Consider the following 8612-nt stretch of genomic DNA (forward strand, 5'->3'; position numbering starts at 1 on the left):
TTGGCAGGAAAATAGTTTGATAGCTGTTGGATGTGAACAGGAAAAAAATATTGCATAAATAGTACAGAGAAAAGATTCAAGAAATCTTGTCTACAGACAAGAATGAGTCTCACGTTTCTGTTTTTTTCCCTAAAAAATTACTTATTTATTTTTGATTGTAAATATCTTGGGGTACAGAGTTAACTACCAGTATTTGTGTACAGTATGTGATGATCAGATCAATATTATTAGCATGTTCATCATCACAAATCATAATTATTCTTTGTGTCCCTTACCCAATTACTCCCTAACCCCCCTCTCCCTCCTCCTTTCTCACATCTAGTAACTATAAGTCTGTTCTCTCCTTCTAAAAGTTCCACATTTTATTGTCATCTTTCTTTCTCTCTCTCTTCCCTCCCTCCCTCCCTCCCTCCCTCCCTCCTAGTTATAAGTGTGGAAATGTGGTATTTCTCTTTCTGTGCCTGGCTTATTTCACTTAACGTAATTTTCTCCAAGCTCATCCATGTTGCTGCAAATGGCAGAATTTCATTCTTCTCTATGGCTGAGTAGTATTCCATTGTGTAAATTGTGCTGGGAAAACTGGATATCCATGTATACAAGAATGTAGCACATTTTCCTTATCGAGTTTTCCATTGATGGACGTTTAAGTTGGTTCCATATCTTGGCTGTTGTAAATAGAGCTGTGATAAACATGGGAGTGCAGGTATCCCTTTGACATGATGATTTACATTCCTTTGGGTATATACCCAGTAGTGGGATTGCTGGATCATATGGTAGTTCTATCTATACTTGTTTGAGAAAACTTCATACTGTTTTCCATTATGGCTGTACTAATTTACAGTCCCACCAACAGTGTACAAGAGTTCCCTTTCCTCCGTGTCCTTGCCAGCATTCGTTATTCTCAGTCTTTTTGATAATAGCCTGTCTAACTGGGGTGAGATGACATCTCAGTGTGGTTTTGATTTGCATTTCCCTGATGATTTGTGATGCTGAGCATTTTTTAATGTAACCTGTTATAGTAATCAAAACAGCATGGTACTGGCATAAAAATAGACATGGACAAATGGAATGGAATAAACCCAGAAACTGAACCAGGTACTTACAGCCAACTGACCTTTGACAAAGGCACCAAGAACATACACTGGGGAAAGGACAGCCTCTTCAGTAAATGGTGCTGGGAAAGCTGGATATCTATGTGCAAAAAAATGAAACTAGACCCATACCTCTCACCATACACCCAAATCAGCTCAAAATGGATTAAAGACTTACGTAGAAGACCAGAAACTATAAACTCCTAGAAAAAAACATAAGAGAAACACTTCAGGATGTAGGACTGGGCAAAACTTTATGAATAATATAAAAGCACAAATAACAAAGGAAAAAATAAACAAATGGGAGTATAGCAAACTACAAACTTTCTTCACAGAAAAGGAAATATCAAAAGAGTGAAAAGACAACCTACAGAATGGGCAAAAATATTTGCCGTCTATACATCCAACAAGGGATCAATATTCAGAATATAAAAGAACTCAAACAACTTCATGGTAAAAAAATAAATAATCCAATTAAAAAATGGGCAAAGGAGCTCAATAGACATTTCTCAAAGGAAGAAATACAAATGGCCATCAGGTTTCTGGTTCTGACAGCTGGATAGGTAGAGTTACTGGAAAGCTATATATATCTCTTCCAATTTGCAAATAGCAACTTTTAAGTATAAAGAAAAGCATTAATAAATTATTGTCTTTCTCTGGAGGGAAAGTATGAGGGAGGGGAAAAAATGGAAATAATATTTTCCTAAAAATTACATGTTATTCAATATTGATTTTAAAATAATAAAGTATTTTAAATATTCAAAAAATAAAATGCCATTGAAAAAGAAAATCCATTGGGAAAAAAAAATCCCTAAAAGTGGAAGCCAACTGAACAAACGTATCTATCTTTCAAGTTGTTGACATGATGCATGGAGAAAATAATTATTTTAAGTCCTTTTTTTTAGATTACAAACAACAGAAATTTATTTCTCACAGTTATGGATACTGAGAAGTCCAAGGCTCCAGCAGATTGGTGTCTGGTGACAGTCTGCTTTCAGTTCACAAATGAACCTTCTCACTATGCCCTCACATGGTGGAAGGATCAAGGATTTTTAGAACACAGATTTGGACTTGCAAACTTACTGGAATATATTCAAAAAACAAAAACAACTTCCACATGCATCCATAAGACTTATTGCTATTGCAATATTATTGTGTTGAAAATATTTTGTGTGTATTGAGAATAAAATAATAAAGTAGTTATTTCAATATCATTAGGAACCATGATTTTCCATGTACAAAAAATATATATAGTTATAAAATCAAAGTGATTAAGATGCTAGGATATTAATATGAAATAGATGTATCAGCATTATCTTGTAATGTTTTGTTTTGTTTTAAATTAAGTAGTTTCAAATTCGTCTACTACAAAAGCCCAGATACGTTCTGTAAAAACTGTTTCCTACTAAAAAAAACAAGGACTTCTGAGCAGTAACTAATTCTAGGTCCAGAAATGTGCAAATATAGTTTTGGAGAGGTGGGAAGACAAGAGTCTTGACCTACTGGTTCTGAGTTCCTCCAGGACACAAAATTATTAGAAGGTATCAGAAGTTCTGATTTGGGGCTCTGGCTCTGCAACTTAATAAGTATTCACTAAATTTATATAAATTTAAATAAATTAATCTAATGATCTTTAGGATATAGGCAGTTCTCAAAAGTATATGTTTCTCTTTTAGCTAAAGTGATTATTTTTAAGAAAAGTCAGAGCTTGAACATCGGTGCCTAATTGGAGACACTGACAATCGCTCAGAATTAAAAGGACAGTGTCAGTTCCAGAGTCACTTTGTTGAATGAGTGATTTACATGTAGTAGGTCAAAAAGTTTTAGTAAAACTAGTATTGCCTCTTTCTCTTTTGTCATTTTTCATAAATTATCATTACTCTGATTTACATGACCTTTTGTTTATTTTTTGCTTGTTTAAGGTCAAAAATAAGCATGTCAAACTATAAAAATAATTGTGTATTGTCTTATTTTATACCCAGTATTTAAAATGTGTATTAACATTTCTTCATTCTCTACAGCCAATGATTTCACTTTACCTTTAGCTTTTCTATTTGGACTTCTTTCCCAAGTATTTGTGATCCTTTTTATGAAAAAGTATTTCCTGACATCTGCCTTGAATTTCCTTTTCCCCCCAGTCCCATTCCTGAACTCTCATCTTGTTATCTTCTTTAAGTGGAAAATAGTCTGCTTGACATTATTTCTATCATGTTCAGTTCTGTGTATTTCAGTGAAATCTTTCTTAATTATGCTCTTCCCAAGAGATCACTTAATCTTTTTTAGCCTGTCTTTATAAAATTTTACCTGTTGGCCCCAGGATAAAGCCATTGCTTTTTAAAGCAACTTTGATAGTTTGAAAGTCCTAGGTGTTTTATTAAAAGAAGCCCCATTAAAACAATATCCACAAAATATGAAAACTCAATTTTCATGCATTGGGAGGATTTGTTTTCTCTAGCAATAACCAAAACATTCACAGAACAAAGTGACATCAAATATAGTAGATCATTTGTACGTTCTGATTCCATCTATTTTTCCTTTTGTTTATTACTTTTAGTACCTCAAGGGCTCAAACACAATGATGAAACAGTGTTTTAAGTGTTCATTTTCCTTTAGTGTTTGCTTCATACCCAACAAAGCAGAAAGATCTAATACCTAGAAGACATTAACATTAAATTAATCCTTCTATTTAGGTTGTTTCTTGTATTTATTAACCTCAGGTCAAAACAATAAAAAGGGCAAGAAAAAAAAAAGAGAGGCATAACGATAAAATGAGAAATGAATTGTTACTTCCATTTAAATAGACAATAGCTCAAGATTCACAGAGGAATGAAATATGAGAGAATATACATTTTGTCAACCAATATGATTCTGCCAACAAATATTGTGAATAATGTCTTTCTATATAAATGTCTTTCTACATAAAAGAAAAAAGTTCACTTTCATTTTGCATAGTACTAAGTATTGTGCTTATTAGGATACTCCCAGCTAACTGGATATTTTAAGTGAACATATTGAAGTAATATACAGAGTACCTAAGAGTTGACAATATATCAAAGATTATCAGAGACTGTAGCCTACTGTGTAAATGACAGAACAAAAATATTCAATAGAATTAATAATCTTCAAAATTTAGGCCTCCTAGATATTTTAATGAATGCTTGGTCTGAGTAGCTATTATAATAGGTATGTAAATTGGCAAACTTTCAAAATTATCTCTATATCAATAATATCATGAGAAGTTCAAAAGAATTTGGAATACTGGTCATACAGTAAAATAAGTAATTGTAGAAATCATCTTGGAGCTTTTTTTTCTTTTGTCACGAGAATTTACTTCAGCTCAGAACTCTGACCAACTCAAAGAAGATTTTTGCAGTTATTTTGGATCTGTAAGTTGTGCATAAAAAAAATAAAACTGGCTTTCAGACAAGAACAAAAACAGAACATTCACTAAATGCTTCTGCGTGCAAAACAATTGTTGCATCTTTGGAAAAAGTTTTTGAAGACATGAATACATAAACTTCGTTGCCATCTCTGTTTAGGGAAGAAAAATGTAACAGATAAAACATTATGTCATAAAGATATGTTTAATAGTTTTCTGCCTGTTTCCTAAACCATAGACGAAAATTTTAATTAGACATGACTGAAGAGTATAATATAAAATAAAGTTGTGGATACTTGGTAGGTCATAGAAAAAAGCCAAACTGCCCTTTTCCCAAGTCTGAATGTGTGGGGACTTAATTGTTTTAAAAAGAATATCAGTCAACTACTCATTTGCATTATATGATATATTTTTCTAACTTAGTAGTAAGTCATTTGCTTAGAAGGTAAAATGAACTAATAATTCTGAGCAAATTGCATCTTCTCAGTACAGTATATTATACTTTAGTGATTTTTTTTTTTTTATGTACAGGTTTTCAGTGGCAAAAATGCAAATAATTCCAATAAAACTTTGTTAAAGAGTTTACCTGGAAAATAAGGTGTTAAGTGGTGTAAAACTATTCTTTTTCTATTACAAATCTTATGTTCTAGAATAAAAATTATTATTCAAAATAGACCTTTGGGCATTAACATTGCTATATTAAGAACATAAACCAAAAAAATTAGTACACTCTGAAATATTAAGAATTAAAAATAAATATAAGTGAACTGTGGTTTTTCTGTTTTCATAAACAGTTATTACATTAATAATAATATTTGCCTTTGTAATACTTTACACATTATAAAGGACCCTCTCTACTTCTGCTACATTTTTATTTACTAGTAATTTGCACATTCTTTCTTACATAATCTAAAGAATTTATTTACAATGATTTAATATAACTTAAATAATATAACATACTTTTCAGATGTAAGTCTCTTAAAATATAAATTTTCCTTAATATTGAGATAGACACAAAATATTCATAGTAATTAAGCTTTTTATCCATGCTTTTATTATTTTCTGTTTAAATTTAAATAAATGAGGACGGACAGCTGTATAGATATGTTTATATAATCAAAAATATAAATTATTTTTCCTATGTAGCATTACTTTTTAAAAATTCGAAAAGTAACCTCTCAGCTTGAAAACTTATTTTGAAAGACAATTAAAAAAACCAAACTGGTTTTACGTTTAAGTTTCATAAGTTTCTGTACTCTATCCTCTGAATAAATTATTTCTCTTCTAGGGAAAGAACTTGTCACTTGAAAGTTATTTAGCTCTATTCCAGCTCAACCCATTAAAAACATGAAATGACAAGTCAAAAATGGAAAACTCAGTTATTGGTTTTTGACTTGCTCTTCCAGTGCTGAGCACCATAAGTCAGGAGGTCCTTCCTGGATATAAAAGCCCAAATTTGAGATGAGTTAGAACAGGAATATCCTTAATTTTAAACAGTTGGAAATAAAAGCTGACAAATAAAGCTAGCTTTTGGCTTTCTTGTGCTATTCCTTGTTTTCCTTTCCAGATTATTCCACTAAACAATTTGTTTACCTGATACAGCCTTTGAAACTCCAATTTTCTTTGTGTATCCCAAACTGAACCAATCTGTTTAATCAGGTATGCATTTCTTCAAGCTTCTATCATTGCTGATAAACTCTTTTGTGTAAAGTTTTTCTTTTTTGGGGGGTAATCTCTGATTTTTTTTTAACCCATGTCATTTAGCCTCTTATTTTTAAGTGCCGTACTAATATTTTATGTAAGTCACTTTTAAAACACCCCATTGTGAAATATTTAAAAATTCTGTTCTTATGATATGAAAAGGTATAACCTCTGAACTGCTTTTTAATGGCTATTGAAGTTTTGGATGAATAATTCAACTTTTTTAACCCTCCTTAATTCTCATATGTAAAGTAGAGGTGATAATAATGCCTCTCTTATGGAGTATGTGAAAATACCTTTTCAACTATTATTACTATGCAATTATTAATTCTTATCTTTTTTATATATACCCACTCTCCAAACCAAACATTAAAATTAGCATTGATTACAAGGAATGTTCTAACTGAAAGTAAACATAAAGTTAATAAATTTTCTTTTCTCTTTTTCCTCCAAAACTAAATTAACAATACTTTATACATATAGTGATATTATTTTGTAATTTTTCTTCAATTTAAAATTATCAGAGCACAACTTGACCAGCTGAAGCTTACATTTAGACAGACATACACTGTTGTGGGAAAATGAGCATAGGGTTACCAGAGTATAATGACACAACTTTGTAAGAGAATCTAGTTCGTTTATTTCAGGTTTTTTTGCATCATGCACTTTCTAACATGAACTAATTTTACAAGTAACTTCTTAGTTGTAAAAAAAATGTTAACTGGCAATTGTACATTTCCTTGTATACTCTTGATTCCCATTGTTTAGTAACCAATTATAAAATAGATTTTTATAATCTGTAATCTTAATAGATGAAATACTAAGAAGTAGGTTCTTTTTTTGAACACAGTAATAAAAATTTAATATTTATTCAATTTTGTCATTAGTGACTAGAAATAAATAATCAAAGACCAGATCTACCCTTCAAAAATTTTACATATTTTTGATCATCTTATTTTGAATGTGCTATTAAGATCTGGCTACAAAGTTGCTTGCCTCATGTTGAACCTATAAAGGATAAATTTAATTGAATATGAGGTCCACCTCTCTTTCCCCTCTAAGTGTGTTATCACTCAAATGAATACATTCTGACTCACTCTTGGCGGGGACTCAGGCATAAATATATTTAATTAGGTAAAATTATAAAATGGCTTATGAATGCATTAAATAGACTAGAGAGTATTCCTGGGGTTAGAGAGTATAAATCAGGCATAATTTTAATATCCCCTTAGAATATCCAATTTGAACACATGCCCCAAGAATTTCCTGGTCCTTTTTACCCCATAGCCCCTGTGAAGGACCAGCAACTTTGTTTTCATTGACCTCCTTCAAATGTCCTTTCCATTTCTAAATTCTGGAAATTTGACTATTCATTGAGGATACTTCCCCTGCAGCTCTCTCAAGTGGAGGTTTTTTTGTTTTGTTTTCTCTCTCTCACATGTGACCTCAGATCCTGGGGATGGACGATGTCTTTTTTGTTTGCATTTGCTGTTTTTCAAACAAGTTCTCCTCTCTCTCCCATAGATTTTCAATTTCTCTAAAGTGCATGCTATCAGACTGAACCTTCAGACTGAAGCCTTCTTATTGATGTCATCTACTTATTTTAATTTCAATTCCCACCTGCACACCACATTTATGCAAGGCTTTTGTATCTAGATCACCATCATCCTCTCCATCACTACTCTTGCCTTGATTTTTAGTGTCTTCCATATCAATGTAATTATTCTACCAATACCCTGATCCCTCAATTACTTTTCTTCTACTTTACCTTTTTGCTACTTCCATTGAAAAACTTGAGATATTTTCATTAACAACAATTTTACCATAGTTCACATCTCAATTTTGGCCATTCTACTCTGATCATCAACTTCTAGCTCACTTACAGTTTTACAGCATTCAACAGTTCTTCTATCTCCATTGAGTGCAGAATTTATCCATTTTATCACCTTTTCACTGTAAAATCCGCTCTTTTTGTTTCCCCTTTTACCCAGCTTATACTCTGTGATGTGCTACTAGAATATCTCTATCAAAACACCTTTGCAGCTGTGCTCTTCCCTTCATCCACTCTGTCCTCTTTATCTCTACTGAAAAACTCCCAATGCTACTTCAAAACATGTCTGTATAGTTATGGAAATTGCCTAGTGAATATGGAAAATCATGATGCAGGGGAGAGAGTGAACATTTCAAGAACAAATTATCAGATTAGATAAGAAGTGATGGATGACAAGATCTAGTGCATAAGTGAGCAGTTGGACTGAGATAGGTTATAAACAAGTCCATCCATCGAAATATGCATCTTTAGCCAGAGGTGGAGCTTTGGTAAAGAGAAATGAGCAAAAGGGTTGTGGGTATATACATAGAAATGGTTATAATGATGAGCCACAGAATCTAAAGAAGAAGTAAGTGAGAACACAACGTGAGAGATGGGGACTGAATGTGTG

This window comes from Galeopterus variegatus, unplaced genomic scaffold (genome assembly GCF_000696425.1).
Source record: "Galeopterus variegatus unplaced genomic scaffold, G_variegatus-3.0.2 Scaffold3027, whole genome shotgun sequence".
Taxonomy (NCBI): Eukaryota; Metazoa; Chordata; class Mammalia; order Dermoptera; family Cynocephalidae; genus Galeopterus; species Galeopterus variegatus.